We start from the raw sequence: 21,689 nt of genomic DNA, 5'->3' as shown, positions 1-21,689 counted from the left end.
CAAAACATCAAACATTACAGTTTTGTCACTGGCTCCAGTGACCGTGTTTTATTCCCCCTTCTTCTGACCGCAGGATTTCATGTTAAATTATAAATTGTAAATTGATACTTGTATAGCGTACTACTCACCCGCAAGGATCTTAAGGCGCTTGTACGAATACCACTGTGGAACCCATCCTGGCTTTCCCTGTGAGGTGTCCACTCCTGGGCACCCCCAAGGTGGAGGCCAGGCATCCTTAGCGTTGTGGGGGCCGTTGTGGAGATTAAGCAAGCTATTGCCAGAGTTGCAGAGTGGGACTCCATGATTGGAATAGGCACGAGGCAAGAATTATTAGGTCCGTGGAATTTTGAGCCCAAGACCCGCCGAGGCAGGGAATTGAACCCTGGTCCCAGGCTAGACCTCTGCATCAGGGTCTGCCGCTCTAACCATTGAGCCACACTTCTCCACGTATCCATCTGGGTCCCAATTACATTTAATTGGGCGAACCCTTGAGTGACCACCGCCCCGGCTTAGACTGCATTTCTTGTTTAGTTGTCCTCTCTTTTTTTTTTTATATATTTATTTATGGTATTTGTACATATACATACAATACAAAAGGGAATCGTTATATGGATTGCCTAGCCCGAGGGCATCTATGTTTTAGAAACTTACAGAGCGCCTGTGAATGCTGACATGTTTATAGCGCCTTAACAGGCTCCTCTGGGGCGGTCAGTGAGCGCTGAAACAATCCTAAAAGTAGCGGCTGGTTAAAACTCCCTTTAGACTCGTAACCAGTCCCACAAAACAGCCACTAGTTTGTGTGTTTGGAAAGGTAAAGTAAAACAAATTTCTTGTTAAATCCTTATATTTGGGTATTACTTAAACTGAACTTTTCAAAACTTAATTTGGGGCACTCAAACCATCCCTACAAAGAAATGTGCTTTATTATTTTTAATGTGTTGTGCTGAATGTGTTCTTAGACGTCCTTAACACACGTCTGAAGAACAAGTGCTAAATACATTTGTAGTACAAAAGTACTAAATGCTGTTCACGAATGCACGTGCACCGGTTCTGCTTTCGCCTCGCCTACCTTTTCTGTGCGAAGATTTCCATCGCGACTGCAGTGTCTCTGCACGCGTCAATATACGCTTTTGTAGTAAATATGGAAGGGACAGAGGGAAGGGGCTGGAAAAAGGGAATGCTTATGACTAAAGGGGAGGGTATTAGGAAGGAGTAAGGAGGGGTATCGTGACCGTTAGGGAGGGACAAACTCCCACTTACAAAAGAGTAAGGGGCACATGCATCATTGCTTTTTGCGATCTCAAACGGGCAGATTTGCAGAATCTGCCCCTTTTTGCGACCGCAATTTTTGCATTTAGGATGCATCATCCCAATTGCAAAAATCGCTATTTATGTAATCGCAAAATTTGCGATTACTTAAATTGCGATCGCATTTAGGGAATCGCAAAGTGTGATTCCCTAAATGCAATGCAACAAAAAAAAATCACAATTTTGCTATTAAGAAATGCAAATTACCATCAACTTTAAGTTGACGGTAATTTGCGAAAACTTTGAAAAATGCACAAAAGTGCATTTTTCAAAGTTACATGTTACACACACACCTGCCCTTGCAGCATGTGTGTGTACCACATGAGTGTACATAACAATTTCAGGGGTGCATCAGGTTGTCCTTTTGGCACCCTTGAAATTGCATGCGCAATTTGCGAGTACCTATTGTGTACTCGCAAATTGCACATGCAATTCCCATTGATTCCTATGGGCCCATAGGAATGAGTAGGAATCAATTCCTTAATTGCGACTCGCAGTTTGCGAGTCGCCATTAAGGAATTTTAAGGAATCACATTTTTTTGAGAATCCTTCATGCATTGCATTTTGCGGTTAGAAATAGCGAATCGGTAAAAGTCGCAATTTAAAAATCCCAAAATGCTGGCTTGATGCATGTGCCCTTAAGCCCGTTGGTGTTTGCAAGCTGCAATTCTAAATTTATTCCGGTCATGAAGGGACCCAAACATAGTAAATTACTTCAGCCCAGCTGAAGTAATTCCAGCACCATACATTGCCAACCACTAGTATTGAAGCATTTTTCCTTTTGGTCTAAAGATATAAAAATAATTTATAAATAATTTATAATAATATTTAACATAAAAATATTTTTACTATTTTTGTTCATTGAGGTAAATAAACGGCTTTACTTTTCTCTATACTTTACTATAGGGAGACTCTGCAGTCTTATAATTAAATAATATTTAATATTTATAATTAAATAATATATCTGTTTGCTTTCTATATTTTTTTAACAATAAATTATACTTATTATTGTGGAATAAATATCAGGGATATATGTGAGCCACCACCAGATTTTGATGAAGACAGCTCTGAAGATGAGTAATAATGTATGTACTGGGATTGGTTTAAAGAGATTGTCCCATGTGTTGACCGCAACCAGCCAAATTTATACAGGCGTTAAACGTGATTCGTTACTGTGGTAATGTATGCTAACTGTAATATGTGATTATGTACAACCTGACTTTTTTGCCGAAGTTGTTAATGAAAATAAAAAACAGAAAATAAAAAAAAACTATACTTATTTATATTTTTAACCATATTAAATAATATAATTGAATTAGTGATTGATTTTAAGTCCATGTCTCCATTATTTTAGATAAGAGGTTCTTGCTGTATCAGTGGTTGAACATGTATAGTGCTGGAATTACTATTGTTTCTTTTTGTTAGTAGGAACTTAGGGCCTCATTTATGAAAAGTGTAGTTTACAGTATGATGCATCATGTCGCAAGGAGTTACAGATACGTCAGTATTTCTGACGTATCTGCAGGTGCAAAAATGACGCATTGCTGCAGTGTGCCACAAAAGTGACGCAACACCAGCAATGGTTCATTACACATGGGCAAGTCCCATGTGAAATGATCCAGCGCCAGGCTTACGCCTGCCATGAGGCAGATGTAAGATATTGACGCATTTGCGTCCTAGAAGTGACGCAGTGAAATCTCATAGATTTCACTGCATCACTTCTACGAGAAATACTTGCGTCAGAACACCCCCCTGCATACATTATACCTGCCGCAAGTACAATGTGGTGCAGGTGTTTACAAAGTTATGCATCTTCCTAGATGCGTCACTTTGTAAATATGGTGCAACATGGCGCATTTTTAACGGTGCTGGTGCGTCACAAAAAGTGACGCACTGGCAGTGCAAAAGTGACGCAAGGGCCCATAAATAAGCCCCTTGCACTTTTAAGTTTGGCTCTACCTCCGTTTTCAGTGGATTGAGACCTATAGGTCCACAGTTTTGAGTAACTTTACACACAGATTTTGTGAGTAGCCAAAAGTAGTAAAGTTACTGAAAAGTGTAAGTGTAAACTTACATGTGTAAATTACTCACAAGTGTAAGATACCTTTGTGAATTTATTTATTTATTTATTTATTTATATCATTTATAGAACGCGCTGTAACCCGGCGGGCATCCTGGCGCTGAAGAAAGGTGCAACGAAAAAAACAATCAATCTTGAGAGCATGAGGAGGGTGTCTCGACAAGGGTATGTTACGTTTACCCCTGGGGGGGGTTATACCCTTGGAAAGAGCCAGATCTTGATTTTTTTACAGAGCAGCAGTAATTCGCTGATTTTCCTGATTTCAATTGGAAGGCTATTCCAGAGGCGGGCCGCTGCTACGCTAAACGCTCTGCCACCCTGGGTCGCTTTTCTAATCCTAGGTATTCTGACAAGGTTTGTGGAAGAGGAGCGGAGGGTCCGGGTGGGCTCGTACCACTGGAACTTGTCCTGGAGTGGCTTAAGGCCCTGACCATGCACTGCTTTCCAAATGGTGCATAGGGACTTGAAAAGGATCCTCTGAGGCACTGGGAGCCAGTGCAAGTCAGCCAGCGCTTGAGTTGTTGAGGATCGGCGGGTTCGTGAGAGTGCCAACTTAGCTGCTGCCGCATGGATACTCTGTAGTCTGGTAATCAGATATCCAGGTGATTCCAGTAACAAGGCATTGCAGTAGTCCAGGCGGCTGAGAATGGTACTCCTGACTACAGTTGTTCTTGCCTGTACCGGTAGCAAAGGTAGCAGCTTCCGGAGACCTCACATTAAAGTGAAGCAACTGCCCACCAGTTTAGCCCTGTATGTTTTTCATTTAACATCCCTGTGGGCACTCCACTGCTTCTCTCATGGCTTACTTCGGTTGTATTACCAAGTCGCTTAGAATTTTTAATATTTTGAACCCCAGCCTGTTTGGTAATGTCCAAGTAGCAGCCAGGTCCAACCTTAGGCATTGGCCACTTGAACGGTTGCCTATGATACTCTATGTCTGACGGCATTATTAAAAAAATCCTTAAACAGGGATGTAGCCACACTGGTGTCAAAAAGGTAGATTGTACACAGAAAATATACCTCCCATGAGGTGCCAAAGTGTCTTATGTCCCTCCTTGAAGGTATGCACTCTCAGCCACAAAGCATCCACTACCAGGACAGAAGAAAGCTCTGCATTTGATAAGCATTCTTTGATTTCTTTGGTAGGAGAAATTGTTGAAGAGAAGTTTCAACTATGGTGCTGGATGTAAAGCCTGTTCAGGAACAGAATTTTAGGTATCGGCCACTTGAGACTGACCGAGGTTGTAGTTACAGCAAACCCAGCAGCAGCACAAGTGCCAGCAGGGTCAGTAACACTAACTGTCTTATGGTTGGGCTAGGCTATAGCAGCCGCCAAGCAGGGCCGGACTGGGAACCAAAACCGGCCCTGGCAAAGTGCTCGCCCGCCCCCAAGGGGGTTGGGGGTGCCGCCGAGCTCTTTGCCAGGGCCGGTTTTTGGACGATTTTGTTACAGAGACGATTTTGCAGCTAAGCTGCAAAAACGGCCCTGTAACAAAATCGGCCCCCAGGGGCCCAAAACCGGCCCCCACCCATGCGGCGCACCGGGAGATTGCCTGGTGCCCGATACGTTCAGTCCGGCCCTGCCGACAAGTCTATGAGATTCTGCGGCTATGCTCCTAACAGGGCCACAGGGTGCCCAATTTGAAAGGTTAATCCTTTCACCAACAGTAAACATTTATTTTGGAATTTTAAGTAGTATTCGAGAGCACCATTTATGTGGATGCACATCTATCTTACTTGCTGGCTTAGACTTGAATACAGAGCTCCTGAACTAACAAGTTTGCTAGTATCTTCTATTGGGCTCACATTTTGCCTCAAGAGCTTCTATGTAGGAAACCTTGGGTCTTGAATTTGCCACTATGTGGAATCATTTTGGCGGTGATAGTGGAGAGCGTAGTGCGCATCTATCATTGAGGTTCATTTCCAAACCCCCCGTCTGCTTCACCCGTATCAGGTAGGCACAAGCATGAGGGGAAAGAAGATTGCTAGGCTTAGAAACTTGGCCCTTGTGGGCGGGCCCTGAAGTGACTGTCACTGCGGGCACATTTATCAAGGGTTTTGTGTCACCCTTGCACCACGCAAGGGGACGCAGGGTGACGCTAAACCTGGAATGGGATATACCAAGCCACACAAGGCCACCTTTTGTGGCCCTGCGTGACTTGGTAAATTTGGAGTAACACAAGTTAGTGCAAGTCGCTGCCTTGTGTTACTCTGCCCCAGGAAGGCATTCCATGCGTGGAACCTGGCTGGTCCCACGCATCCACCCCATGGATTCTGAAGAATTCTCAGATTTGCTAATACTGTTAGACCTGGGAATGCGTCAGAATGCGACACCTTCCCAGGGGAAGTGTAACAAGCAGAAATATGTTTTTCTCCTAATTTTTTACCTGACATAATTTCGGATGGTACCATTTCTGTGTAAGGCTGTAGGTGTGTTTTTATGGGGAGACATGCATGCACAACTTACTCATGAAACGCAATGTTTGTAAACTCCCAGCACCCAGGGACGCTTGTACGGCACTGGAAATGTAACCGTTTTGGTAGCTGCAATTCTACAAGACGGCCATGGTGAATTTCTGTTACAGAGTATTTCGTTCGAGGGGGCTCATCGTATGGGAAAACTCTCCTCCACCTTCGAGGTGGCTCACACCACAGAAAAAAAACCTTCCACAATGGTTTGACCTTCAAATGAAAGTCAATTGAAAGTCCGGTTTTATAGTGGAGAAGTGTGGCTCAATGGTTAGAGTGGCAGACCCTGATGCAGAGGTCTGTCCCGGGACCAGGGTTCAATTCCTGCCTCGGCGGGTCTTGGGTTCAATTTCCTCGGACCTGATAATTCTCGCCTCGGTGCCTATTCTAATCATGGGTCCCACTCTGCAACTCTGGGCACTAGCTTGCTTAATCTCCACAACGGCCCCATCAGCACTAGGATGCCTGGCCTCACCTTTGGGGTGCCCAGGACTGGGCATTTCACAGGGAAAAGCCAGGAAGGGTTCCACAGCGGTATGAATACAGCACCATGACACCTCTGCGTATAAGTGCGCTATACAAGTATGAATTAATTCGTTCATAATACATCATTTGTCTCTTTCAGGCTTTCTGTGACTACTAATGTATTTGCCTGTTTTAGTGGATGGAAGGTGGTAGTGTATATTTCTCATAATTTCTAAGATTTACTCCCTCCTTTCAGATCTTATCCCAGGACCCTTTGGTCATCCACACAAATTCAGCACAAATATGCTTGCAGTATTTATATCCGAGATGTCTAGAGTAGTTATATCTATGAGCTGTATAATATCCATGTTCTTCCTTACCACTTGTGAACTATGTATATTCAAGGCTGTGTCTATAGGTGTGTGGTTATGTTTAATCCATACATTGCAAGTGGATTCTGAATTTCCACCTTCAGTGGAAGGATTCCTTCCTTCAGATTTATTGTTACCATACTGCTACTGCAACTAGCAACTTTTGTTCAGTCAGCTGCAATTATGCCTGCAGTCAACCCAAAAATGGATGTTTACTGCATTCAGTGGAATCTGCAAATGTTACTTGATGACCTTCCTCAAAATCAATTCAAATCTTCCATCGCTCTTGTTTTTTTTTTGTTTTTAAAGATTTTTGATGTAGACCTTGATCTTTACCATTATGGAGGCACTGACTGGAGACCATGAAACAATACTCTACATAAGGCCTCACTGATAGTCTCTGGTTGATGACACAACTTTCTTTCTTCTCTTAGGTCAACCATTCTTTATGCATCAAAATGTTTCCGTGGCCCATCGGCACACATTAGAAACCTTCGGGCCCTTGGACAAGATAACCTCTGGTATTGTTTTCTGCCACTACTGCTCCCCATCAAAAGATACCTGAAGGTGATAACAAGATTACAAAAGATACTAGAAACTGTATTATAAATCCTACTACAGAAAAGATATATGGATAATTCTTGATGTAAGCCCAACGTTACTCTGCACTTATTCACGAGAAATGCCAAATAGGTGTGGAGTGGAAAAGCCTAACCAGTGAACAATGCAGTTACTAAACTACTGCAGTGCTTGGCCAGTGCTGACTTCTGGCTGTTGATGCATGCCGGATTTTAGACCTGTCAGCCTCAGGGTGGTCCTCCCCCAAAATGTTTGCCTTGCCCCTCCATTTTTGCTGATCTCGGTTTTTTGGGCGTTAGGACTCTGTGCACTTTACCACTGCTAACCAGGGCTAAAGTGCATGTGCTATCTCCACTAAACCTGGTAAAACTGGCTTACAATCAATTGGCACATTTAATTTACTTATAAGTCCTTAGTAAAGTGGTGCGGTGTACTGCGGGCCTGTAAATTGAATGCTACTAGTGGGCCTGAGCTCTGCCTGTGCCACCTACTCAAGTAGCCCTTTAAACATGTCTAAGGCCTGCCATTGCAGCCTGTGTGTGCAGTTTAAACTGCCATGAGCCATCTCTGACTTGATGAAGGGGAGGGGCTGTTACAAATCACATCATAAAGTCTATGCCTGAGCACATTGACAAAGGATTTGACACCAGTCTATTGTGACCCCAGACAAACTGAAGCCAGGGCAGGGAGACAGGAAATTCCAAACACATAATCGGACGAAAACCTCCACAACCCTCTCCTGCTTCAAAGTGGGCACCAAGTATAAATAATTAAGCATCAGACCCAACTCTTTAGTACACCTCTAGACCTGTGGAAGACTCAGAAGGACTGCTTTTCTGCTCTGCCTGCTGCCTGAGTCTTTACTTGCATCTTAATCCCAGGGCCTTCGGAGTGACTCCAAGAGCTGGCTGGCAGACCTCCTTTTTAGAGCTTTTGGGACAGACACGGCTCAAGCCATATTGAACCCAGCACCTCGAGTCTACTTGCTGTGAGTCTTGCCCTCCAAATGGTGCCAATGTAGTCCTGCACAATTGGAAGTGGGTTTTAAGGTACTCTGCCAGTCCAGCTATGGTTCAGTGGGCAGAGCCAAACCCGCGCAGTGCATCTCCCTGCAGCTCTGCTTCGGAACCGCCACGGCACAACGCATCCCCGATACAGGACTTCACATCACAGCCTGCACGCTCCTCGGAACCACTGCTCTGTGATGCATCCTTAACGCAGGCCTTCACATCACAAGCCACTTGTCGATGGCATCCTCGACAATGATGCAGGACTCCAGATAGCAGCTCCGCAGCTTCTTCTGAACTCCCGGTGCACAACGCACCTTCGCCGAAGGACTGAAGATTTCAAGCCCCTTGTCAACGTCATACTCCATGATGACGCAGGACCTCACACAGCAGCCTTGCAGTTCCTTGGAACCACTGTTACACGGCACAACCTCGACACGGGATCTCAAAATGCTCCACAACCAGGGTTTATGTTACTTTGTTCAGCTGGCCTAACCTGATCCCTGTAAGCGGCCGATGCTCCATTGCATTAAGCCTGACCTTGTGACTAAGGGCCATATGTATCATCAACCTAATTTGCGATTCTCAAATAGTGATTTTTAAGAAATCGCTATTTGAGAATCGCAAATAGGTATGTATGTACAAAATCAATTTTTTTTTGCGATTTCTTAAAATTCCTTAATTGCGATTAGCAAATTGCGAATCGCAATTAAGGAATACTTTCCCATTAATTTCTATGGGCCAGGAAGCCGATAGGAATGAATGGGAAGTTATTCTCAATTTGCGATTCGCAATTTGCTAATCGCAAATTGAGAATAATTTCAAGGGTGCAGGGGTATCCAAAGGACACCCTGTTGCACCCCTGAAATATGCATGGGTGCACATGTGGCGCACATACATGCCCTAAGGGCATATATGTGCGTCACATGTCACTTGCTGAAATGTGCATTTTTTCAAGGTATTCGCAACTAATTTGCGATTGCTTAAGGACATTTCGCAAAAATTTTTTGCTTCATACATGGCATTTAAGGAATTGCAAAATTTGCGATTCCTTAAATGCAATTGCAAAATAAGAATCGCAAATTTTGCGATTCCTTGTTTTGCACCAGATTTTGCTTTATACATACCATTTAGCAAATTCGCATTCGCAAAGGCCTAAATTCTGCTAATTTTGGCCTTTGCGAATGCGAATTTGCTTGATACATATGGCCCTAAGTCCCAGTCCGGCACAACCAGAAAACCACAGTTGGTGTTTTGTGCTTCTACGCACTATTTTTACATACAACTTCAAAATTACATGTCACCGGTTATACTAATTGGATTTTTGTTGTTTTGGTGTCAAATAATTTAATAAATACTGCTTTATTTTTTTACATTATCAAGGATTTTTTTATTTTGTTCTGTTTTCACTTTATTACTATTTGAAGTGCCACATAAATATGCTACTCATTGCCTCAAAGTTAAGCCTGACTGCTTTGCACCAAGCTACCAGAGGGTTAAGCAAAGGTTAATTTGGGGTTTGCTGACGACTTCACCATGACAGATATTGTGGTTGCTGCTTGAGTAGGATTTCACCCCCCTGAACCAGTAACCCAATTCACAACATCGGACTTTCAAGATATCGACATAAAATACATTTTGGTACAATAAATTTAAACTGGAGTTAATTACATAGGCAGTTGTTTTTGTCATAATCTGGAATATGGTTTAGCCCCACATGGCCTACTGTTGGACAAGCCTACATTATCAACAACCCCTGGGTTCAAGATACAGACTAGAGTGAAAAAATGCTGAACAAGTGGAATTGTATGTTTTGTGAACAAACAGATATGCTGAGCACAGTGGATCACAGAATGACTGTGGCTCCTGTCAACATTCTTCCAATACAGTTGCTATTGAGGTCACTAAGAACTATTGGCCTGATTCATAAAAATGAGGTTTACCTTTGCCATGTACATTCTTAAGGCCTTCATAACCCCTTACATGGTATGCATGACATCTGGACAACATCCCCCCACTTACATTAGCGCCAAGACGCTGTTTGCATTTGTGCTCTTTATAAATATGAATCCTATCCTATCCTATCCTATGCACATCTTTGTGTACTTATATAAGTAAATGACATTCAGTGAGGTGGAATAGATAACCTATATTACTAACCCAACATGTTCCAGCTGCCCGAATTGCATATTTTATGTGTACGTAGGATAACAAAAACATTACATTTCTATTACTGTTTATTACAGTTTCTGCTTGTGCGCTAAATGGTTTTCACATGCATAGCACTACTTTGTAGACAGATTCTGTAAAAACTGGAGAGGTTGGATCTCTTCCCTATATTTTTGCACCCGCCCTCCACGATAAACACCCCAAGAGGGCCACTTGCTCATTACATCTTCAAACACGCTTTGGTGGGTCTAAAGAATTAAAACGAGAGATATTAAAAGGACTCACTATGACTAACTGCCCGCGCCAGCTGGGCCACGTTATAGCAGGGACCTAATATACAAGAGCCACCACCATTGACGAACAAATTCATACAGTTTGCCCACAAAGATTAAAATCACACTGAGACACAAGATATCTTCCACTCAGGGTGGGAAGATCCAGCACATTTGCATTAACAGCAAAATGAAAGATTGAGGCGCTGTAGTGCCACATGGCGAACCACTTATACGTTGTAGCGTTTTTTCATTGGCGGCAGGACTACATTTCCCAGCGATACGGCTGACGCGGAAGTTCAACTGAGATAATAGCGGAACCTGATCACAAACGAACACGGAGACTGACTAGCCGTGTGCAATACAGAGGATCAGTGAAGGCGTTAATTAAAGGTATGTGCAAGCCTTTTACTGATAAGAAATACATCTTTCGACACGCAAGAAAAAACTCAAAACCGCATTGAATAACCGACTAATAGGACGCTCCAATTTTTCACCCACAGGCCGACAAATCGATTTATTCGAGCATCGCTACAAACACCATAAAGAGACGTGACTACGTTACTTACAAGTAAGCCCAAACGCTGATATTCTTTCCAACCGCAATCTTCCATCCCTCCCGCCCCGAGTACTCATTAAGTTTTCCCTTTTGTCCAAACAGCACATTCGTGTGGCCCCCAGCGTTGAGCATGTAAGTACAACCATGATGTTTACAAATAGTTAGACAAGGCATGGCCCCAATGTGTGGTATTAGGCTTATGATTTCAAATATTTGTTTTCCAGTTGGCCAACGTCCGGGCACCCAAATCTAAGTATGAGATCGCACAAGGTAGGAAGCGAAGGCACGCGTAGGCGGCGAGAATCATTAAACAGATCCCCTATTTAATTTTTAATTTCTGACCCAGTCCTCATCTTTTCTCTCTTCCAGCCATGAGGTCCTGATGAGAACCCCTTGAATTATAAGAAAGGGTTCGAAACGCGTAGACCGTTCTACTGCACCATAAGACTATTTATTTCCACCTAATTCTTGCTAAAAATCTAAAAACAACTTGATTTGTTTTCCTAACACAGTAGTCTATAGTGTTCTTTTTGATTTTCTATTTCATTGTGTACATAAAACTAGTTTGTGACATTGTAATTTGTATATACAGTTGTGTGTGTGTGTGCTGTGTGTGAGAGAATGAATGTGAAATGTTGATCAACTTGATAGTTTTTGTTTTATGAGAATGTCATTTTTATGAATAATTGTCTCTGTATTGTTTTTGTACCGAATCTTGGTGAACTTTAAGCAAACCTTGAAATTGTTGATTCCCTTCATAATTTGAATGCAAAAATAAAATTGATTGAAGCTGTGAACTTGGTCACTGTCCCGCACTTAGTTTAATTCTGAGCGCGCAGGCAATTTTACATAAATAGAGATTACAGTACTGGCTCTTTGGTTGGTTAATTGTAAGTTAGGAAAATACCAGGTGTAAAAAAACAGTGCTAACCGCGGTTAATGCTGCTTTTTTTATCACTAACAGGGTTAGCGAAATCCTTGATAATAGGAGAAATGTCGCTTAACAACATTTCTCCTATTTTTTTTCTCTGGAACGCCCCCTTTGCAGTTCATTAGAGATGCAAGGGAAAGCGTAGAGAAAAAGGGTGCTAACATGCGAATTTGCGTGTTAGCACCCTGTTGTTGATAGGGAGATAATTTTATCTCCGCTTTCTTGGCTTTTACAGCCAAAAAAGCGGAGATAAATCCCTTGATAATATGCCCCAGAATTCCCTGCCTACCAGCCTTTTTTAATAAAAACAAACAATGCATAATAACAATACAGGGGCTTTGGGCCAGTTTGCTGGAGCCAGTGTTCTATTGGAATGTATTAGATCATCCCACAAGTAGCTCATGTGCAGCACAGAGAATGGGGAAATAGGTCAGACAGGTTCAGCCGTTGACCTTCTTGGCACTGTCATTCATGTTTTAGACTATTCCACAGGAGAGCCACTGAGTAATGACAGTCATAGTCATATTGACTAATTAATGGTACCCTGCTTGTTTGGCACTGGGGTGTGCATCTAAAATAGGCCAGTCCCATATGCAAAAAGTCCACTTGGGAGCCTGAATTGGTGCCGGTCACCATCCTACTCTCCACTGGCGTGATGGCGGTCGATCTTCAGAAGTGGAGCAGCACCACCGCTCAGCATCGCCCAGAGCCAGCAGTGTACAGTGGCTCCCTATAGTCTCCCTTCTCAAGCTGGTGGATAGATGTAATATATATGAAACTAAACTTCACAGAGGGTCAAAGGGGAAAAAAATATATTTAAAGACCTAGTTGCATCCTATCCCCCAATCCATCTATACCAAAACATGGTACACAGACAAAATATCGAAAATAAAATATCGGAAAGACAAAATATCGAAGTTTAAATATCGAGATACAAAAATATCGAAGGTAAGTAATATCGACAGTCTAAATATCGATATTGGCATGATATCAGTAATATCGAAGTTGTAAATATCGATGTTAATAATATCGAAATTAATAACTTTGATGTTACTAATATCAAGTTTTAAATAAATTTAGTGTATATTATATTGTATTTATTATGTTTTATTATTTATTTTTAATGTTATTTTATTAAATATTGTCTTTTACTACTGTAGCGGGTTGTGGGTTTATAGGGGAATAGGGTGGGAAGTAATTTAATTATGTTAAATTAATTATTAATTAGTAGGAATTATTAATTAATTAATTGAGAATTAATTTTTAATTATTTTTAATTAATTTATTAATAGATAAATATGTTCTGTAGCGGGTTATGGGTTTATAGGGGAATAGGGTGGGAAGTAATTTAATAATAATTAATTAATTGATATATGTTTGTACATATTTTAATTAATAATTAATTGGTCATTAATTTCTATTAATTAGTTAATTAATTATTATAATTTTTACATATTTATAATTATTAATTAGTTGGTAATTAATTATTATTAATTATTTAATTACATTAATTATAGTAATTTTTTATATATAATTTATTGTTATTCTTAATTAATTAATTGTGCAAAATAATATTAATTATTAAATTAAATTAATTACAGCAAATGTGCTAATATATTTACTTTATTGTTATTGTTAAATAATAATTAATTGGTAATTAAATAATATTAATTAATTTTGGGTACAGGGGTATTTTTAGGGTTCAGGGTCAGTTTTCAGTTCATGGGTACAGGGGTATTTTTAGGGTTCAGGGTCAGTTTTCAGTTCATGGGTAAAGGGGTATTTTTAGGGTTCAGGGTCAGTTTTCAGTTCATGGTTAAAGGGGTATTTTTAGGGTTCAGGGTCAGTTTTCAGTTTTTGGGTAAAGGGGTATTTTTAGGGTTCAGGGTCAGTTTTCAGTTTTTGGGTAAAGGGGTATTTTTAGGGTTCTGGGTCAGTTTTCAGTTCATGGGTAAAGGGGTATTTTTAGGGTTCAGGGTCAGTTTTCAGTTTTTGGGTAAAGGTGTATTTTTAGGGTTTAGGGTCAGTTTTCAGTTTTTGGGTAAAGGGGTATTTTTAGCGTTCAGGGTCAGTTTTCAGTTCATGGGTAAAGGGGTATTTTTAGGGTTCAGGGTCAGTTTTCAGTTTTTGGGTAAAGGTGTATTTTTAGGGTTTAGGGTCAGTTTTCAGTTTTTGGGTAAAGGGGTATTTTTAGGGTTCAGGGTCAGTTTTCAGTTTTTGGGTAAAGGGGTATTTTTAGGGTTATGGGTCAGTTTTCAGTTCATGGGTAAAGGGGTATTTTTAGGGTTCAGGGTCAGTTTTCAGTTTTTGGGTAAAGGGGTATTTTTAGGGTTCTGGGTCAGTTTTCAGTTCATGGGTAAAGGGGTATTTTTAGGGTTCAGGGTCAGTTTTCAGTTCATGGGTGAAGGGGTATTTTTAGGGTTCAGGGTCAGTTTTGGGTTTTTGGGTAAAGGGGTATTTTTAGGGTTCAGGGTCAGTTTTGGGTTTTTGGGGTACAGTCGCACAGGGTAAAAATAAAATTAATTTAAATTAAATCAATTAAATGAAATTAAAAAATATAAAATTACATTACATTATTAAGTTTTTAATTTATTTTAAATGTATATGTATTAGTTTTAAATTTTTAATTATGTTTTAATATTTTTATTTAATATTTGTAACATTATATGTATTTTATAATTATTTTTACATTATTATTAATACATTTAAAAAACGATATTTTTAAATACGATATTTTTGTACTACGATATTATTTTTTCGATATTTTTGTACTTACCTTGTTAGGGATAGGATTCCTATATTTTTGACTTCGATATTTTTGTCCCGATATTTTTGTATTTCGATATTTTTGATTTCGATATTTTGTCAGACATTCCCAAAACATACATGGATACTACTGGTCTATTAACATGTGGCTAAGAATGATGATGCAGTGGTGCAACGTGTGTTATCAAAGTTGAATGTGTTGTTTCGCAGATGGAAAGAAAACCCATCAGCCCACCAAATGGCGGAGCATCATCATCTGGGATTTTGTATGAAAAACTGGTATCTGCTAGGTATCTCACTTGTTGGTATCGTGAGAACAAACCTAGTATAGATCCACCAGTGATGAAAGGCCATAGGAAGTAGTATGGTGGTGCTGAATTTCTTTTTGCAGTTCTTAAATTGTGATATTAAATCATAAATGTGAAACTAAAATTGACAATTATGATGCCAAAAACAAATTTTATAATGGGGTCATCATGATGTCAAGACTAAAAACAGCGTGTGGATAGTATGGAAAATAGTAACTATCATCTGGTGAAAAAAAGGGGTTGACATGTTTCAGCCATGCAAGGTCGAAAAGTAGACCTGTGGCTTTCTTCAGGACCGAATAGACAACACTACTGCAAAATAAATGTGAATAAATTAACAAAATTTCATCCTACCATGTATCGAATTCCAAGGGGTAAGAGAGTTGTCTCTAGGAGTAGATTTCTTTCCCAAAATTGCTTGGGGAAAAGCCTCACCTCTCCTGGCACTCGCTCAGGTAATGAGGCCCCGCTCTGTCCGTCGGTACGCCAGGCTTAGTCCTAAGCTGAGGGGGAGGTCAAATGATAGAGGTAAAGTCACACCAGCTCCTCCTGCTGGAGGTGTCATTTTTTTGTGACATCACTGTCTCTCAGTTTGAAAAAATGATGTCATGGAGTCTGACATGCCACAAGACGATATCCTTCTCTTTCCTTGTTTATCAACAATAATGGGAACCTTGATGGATTTGAACCCCAACTTTCACAGAATGCCAAGTCAGTCACCCTGGACCACATCCTCACCCTCAAAGACTATAGTGTATGAAAACCCAGCCTGCCACCAGCTCTCTCTTCTAAAGAAAGTGAAACTGTAGCTTCCTGAAAGCGACTTCAGACCTGCTGTCCAAGCCCTTGTACTCTCGCTTTTGGATAGTGGTAACGCCCTGTTCCATGGGCTCCCGGACTCCATGCTGGCACCCTGTTAGGGCAATCTACAGCCTGCAGCAGGTCTCATCCAGGGTCAAAACAAATATGAACACATCACCCTCATTCTCAGAAAAACTCCATAAGCCCCCCTTCCTAGCCTACACATCTTCGAAACTAGCTGAATCATTTAGCAAGCCATTATGACCAGCTAGTGTAAGCTTAGCATTTTCTACTTTTGGGACTCATTTGTTATATCCGTGTATTTGATTCACATTTTTCATTTATAAATGCATGCTACATTTAGTATTCATTTTCTTTATTATAGCCTTATAGCCCGCCGTAGCGGGCTATACCGGCTATTAAAGGCCCGCTGAATCGTTAAAGGCCCGAGCCGAAGGCGAGGGACTTTAACAAGACAGCGGGACTTTAATAGCCGGTATAGCTCTGCTACGAAGGGCTATAAGGCTATTAGAACATTCTGCCACTAGAGGGCAGAATGTTCTAACAAATTAAACAAAGGGTTCTCGAAGCTCTCGGGGGCATATAAATCCCCTCGAGCTTCCAGAAGCCTTTGTAGAACATTGGAATGTTGCTCTGCGGGCCTTTACCGGCCCGTAGAAGCAGGGAGCACTCCATTGTCTGCAATGGAGCTCCCAACATTCCAATGTTCTAATATAAGTTGGTACCCCATCAATTATTCATTTATATGTATTATTGTGCTTTAAAATGTGTGATAGAATTTAGTGAATGTGCAACAGATTTCATAAGCTATTTCTTGCATTTTACATAATTCATCACTTCTCATGATATTCAGAAAAATGTATTTATGCCTGGTGTAGATCTTTACTCATCAGAGAGGCATTTTCAGCACTTCGGCTTTGTGCGGGCTGTGCTCCAAACATCTTTAGAGAAGGCAATCAGATCATCATAGGTATACCTTTATCAGCTCGGGGCGCCATAACTGAGACGGCAAGTGAACTTCTCAAATTTCAGAAGCGAACTGACAACAATTTTGTTGTTCAGATCATGTATGTGGGTTACATGCCATCTAAGAAACTTTGGTGATAAGAAAGTTTACCTAGAGGCTAAAAGGGTGCGGTAAGTTATCAAAGATTGGTTTCATCATTTAATTCAACTAATATAATCATAATGCTGTAATTCTTTTTAATATTTACCTTTTTAATAGCTTTTATTGCCACTGTTTTTTTTATTTTTATAGTTACATCTATTAGTATAATTTGCACTTCAGTAGGACATTATTTTTTAATAAATTCTTTTAAATATATAGTGTGAATTTATTCTGTGTTTCCATCCATGGTGAAAAGAGTTTCAGAACTCATTAATATAACAAATAATCCTGTAGTCATACAGGAATGATCAGTGAGCACCAGCCTCAAGAAATGCTAAGGAGGTTTGTTGGTTATAGTCCATCAGATTCCCTGGCTTGGGTTGATAAGTTGGCTAAGCCTGCACTTTGTCAGAGGATTTGGGGGTTCTAAAACTGGGCTGTATTTGCTTCTAAAGTTGCAAAAATACATCACAGTACCTCTGCTTATCTTCAGGCAAGCTCATTATCCCTGGTGGCTCTCGGCACAGCCAGGAAACCTCCCGACTGGCTTTGGATCTTGGCGCATGGAATATTCCGTCACCAATGTGATGGATATTCCGTCTGCTGAATAACAACTTCAGGATTATTCAGTCACATTTGTGACTGAGTAACTCTGTCCACCAAACTCGTAATCAGGCCCTATATTTTTTTAAAAAAAAGCCTTGTCTATCTATGATATGATTTAATTTAACATCATATGCAGACCACACGCAAATTGTGGTGCCGCTGCTACCCGGGGGAGAGGAAGGCACGGCCAGCAGGTTTAAAGATTGTATGCTTGCAGTCAGCAACTGGATGGCAGGGAACTGCCTAAAATTGAACTCGGCTAAGATAGAAGTTCTCCTGTTTGGGGCTAGAGAGAATTTCTGGTCCCCAAGATGGTGGCCGGAGGAGCTAGGCGTCCCTCCCTCTCCAGTTGCTAAGGTTAAAAACCTTGGGATTCTGATGGAAGATGAACTGTCCTTTAGGCCCCAAGTAAACGCGCTGTCTTCAGCCACCCACTTTGTCCTGAAGTCATTCCGCAAGATTTTGCCCTTTCTTCCTGACGAGTACAGGAAAACAGTGGTGACTGTGTTGATCCTGGCCCGCATGGATTACTGCAACGGCTTGCTGGTCAATGCGCAACAGGGGCTGCTTAATAAACTTCAAGTCCTGCAAAACGCAGCGGCCCGCTTGATCTCGGGCATACCTACATTTGCCTCGGTCACTCAAGAGCTGGTGAAACTACACTGGTTACCGGTGCGTAAAAGGATTGCATTTAAAGCACTCTGTATAGTCTTTAACCCCTTCGGGGATGATGACGAGCTCAGCTCGTCATGAGCGTAACCTGCCATGCGCTCATGACGAGCTGAGCTCGTCATGTAACGCTGTAATTTCAAAATTGCCGCGTACAGCGGGAAAAGCCACCGCATTGATGCGGTTAAGGCACTTAAAGGACTGGGCCCTCAGTGCATGACCCAGTTCTTTCAGTGGTACAAGCCAGCTAGATCCCTCGGGTCAGCTGATCAGGGGCTGATTGTGGTTCCAAGAATTAGGAAAGCCCGTTGGGGGGGGGGGCAGAAGCTTTTCCTGGGGAGCAGCAGAGGCCTGGAATGCTCTGCCAGCGGTCCTTAGACAGGCTCCGGATCTGATGTCCTTTCGGAGGGCCTTGAAAACATGGCTCTTTAGGCAATAAGCTTCGGGGCTAATCTTGGGAGTGGTCAATCAGAGCCAGGACACCGGCTGGTAACAGTGCGCTTTATAAATGTCACAAATAAATGAATAAAACATTTAATGTAGCGCACAAATCACTCCCGGAGGAGTATTTCGGCGCTGCACTGCTGGGAGAGGGGGAGAGCTCTAAAATAACCACGTCTTCTTGAAAGAGCTAAATTCTGAGCTAGAACAGAGACTAAGGGGGAGTTTGTTCCAGTGATAGGTGGCAGTGTAAAAAACGATATACCCCCCTGTTTTAAGGTCGGTATAAGAATGATAGCCAGAAGTGACGTATCCGAGGACCTAAGGCATATTGGAGGGCAGATAGGATTTTAATCAGATAGACAAGTAGGCAGGGTGGGATTTGTGAAGTGCCTAATTTGTAAGACAGCAAAGGTTAAAGATGATATATTTTCTAATTGGCAGTCAAGGAAGTGTCCAAAAAACTGGGGAGGAGTTCGAGCGAGAAGGAAGATTGCAAATGAGCCTAGCGGCAGAGGTTCTGGACCACTTGCAACTTGGACAGCGGGGTGTCATTTACTGATGTCAGCAGGGCATTCCTATAGTCCAGGCAGCTGGTGATGAGAGCCTGGACTAGAGTTTTCCTAGCACTGTCGGGAAGCCAAAGGAAGGCCGTTCAAGAAGCTTCATAGTGGCAAAGCAGGTGCTCCCAGGATCTGAAACAACATCTCTGAATCCATCAGGAAAACTGCAATGCTGCTCCAATTTGAAAAGAGTTAAATACACACTTCTTTAAAGAACACTACATCACAATGCATTAACTGTCCACCAACCAACATTTTAAATCTGGAAAGTGGGAGATTTAAAAATAAATCAGAGAATGTATTTTCCCCATTGACTTACACAGAAGCAGAGACAATATTAGGCAAGTGACGGCTAAAATAAAGCAATGGTTGGCCACAAAATTCTGGAGATTCCCTCCGCCTAAAACGGATCTTTTGGCAGCCAAGCTCTCCTATCTTTGACCTTGTATAGCTCTCCACTGTTTTTTTGGCTTGGTTTGTTCTATACAAATACCACATATATGCAACCAAAAACTCCCATACAGAAACTTGATAATCACTAAAGTAGCCCTTTTGCTTATTCAACAGCCAGACCTACTGGCTTTGCAACTGAGGGTCAGATTTACATGCCCCTTGAGCCACTTTTGCGTCACTTTTCCCATGTTAAAAGTGACACAAAAGTGGCGCAAGGGGCTTGTAAATCTGCCCCTGGGTGTTTTTTTTTTTGCGGTCATGAAATAATCCTTCTATTGTTTTCCTCATTCATTTTGAATGCAAAACAAATCACAGTACCTATGATTCCTGTGTAGGCCAGCAAGCAGGCAGCATAATTATGCCTTTCGCACCCAGAGGACGTCTGTTTAGAAGGCTGACAGTTATATTGGAACTCTGCAAATCGAGACCTGCAGGAAAGAAAGAGAGAGAGAGAGAGAGACAGTAAGTTGTTGCTGATGCTGGGTTACCTATAGATTTTCAGGGTTTAGCAGAGGTACAGATTGTTGCCTTCAAAATGCTCAGGGTGTCTCAAGCGCATATGTCAGAAAAAGAACTATCCTTTGGAGAAATATGGACACTTCACAATAGGCTGTTGCATTGGAAAAAGTTGGTAGTATGGTGGCAGAGACAATTTCTTTCACAAACTCCTTCCTACCCAATAACATTTCAGAGGTAATGGCCTCTAGTGTTCTGATACTAAAGCAAGGTGTTTATGTGGCTTCCATCCCAAAGGGTTTCTTGGAATTAGAGTTCATTGTCAGACCTTAAACACTCACAAGGCCATCAGCTCTCAACCTCTGCATTCATTGCCAGTGCTACTAAAAAAAGATTATTGTGTTTGCCTAGACCTTTGACTCCTGCCAGCTGCTGTAAGGCAGGTATTTTTAGAAAGAAATGTCCTTAGCAATTTTCTAGCACTTTGTGGAAGAGGGCTATTGTTATTTCCAGTCCTTTGAAAAACATACATCTAAGCTTCAAATTGTGATAAGATCAATGTCATACAAACTAGGCAAAAGATTCTAGCAAATTGTGTGGCCTTTAAGGTTAAACCAAAGGCAAAAATGTTTTACAGGAAGCTGGGTGACCCTTTGCGTCAAAGTAAGATGGAACAAGGAGTAATCTACCTTTAGCATACTCCCCAGCTCTGGAGCACATACATGACTATGCCACACATGGAGCTCTGTAACACACATCTTTATTCTTCAGTAGACAACCGTTAACTAAATGCATTACATCGTAAATGTTATTGACCACACCCAGACACACCCCAAATGATTACGTAGCATCGTAAGGAGTCCGCTAAGGAACATTGTACATGATCACTAGACACTATGGGGATCATTTATGGCCCCTTGCGCCACTTTTACGCCGCTGGTGCGTCACTTTTTGTGACGCACCAGCGGATTAAAAAATGTGCCTTGTTGTACCATATTTACAAAGTGACGCATCTAGGTAGATGCGTCACTTTGTAAACCCCTGCGCCACATTATACCTGCGCCAGGTATAATGTATTCAAGGGGGGGCGTTTTGACGCAAGAAAGAGTCATAGAAGTAACGCAGTGAAATCCATAAGATTTCACTGCACCATTTCATGGACGCTAATGCATCAAAATCTTACGGCGTAAGACTGACGCAGGCACTAACAACATGGGACTTGCCCATGTGAAAGTACACATTGCTGGAGTTGCGTCACTTTTGTGACACACTCCAGCAATGCGTCAC

General features: G+C 41.6%; 1 pseudogene; it reads right to left on the bottom strand.

The window, feature by feature from the left end:
* The window catches only part of LOC144821896 (GDNF family receptor alpha-4-like), a 249,566-nt pseudogene that overhangs the window by 21,946 nt on the left and 205,931 nt on the right, over window positions 1-21,689 (bottom strand).

The sequence above is a fragment of the Lissotriton helveticus genome, chromosome 2_2 (assembly GCF_964261635.1).
Source record: "Lissotriton helveticus chromosome 2_2, aLisHel1.1, whole genome shotgun sequence".
In the NCBI taxonomy this organism is placed as follows: Eukaryota; Metazoa; Chordata; class Amphibia; order Caudata; family Salamandridae; genus Lissotriton; species Lissotriton helveticus.
Note: the sequence above shows the minus strand (reverse complement) of the source record. Positions and strands in the feature narration are given on the sequence as shown.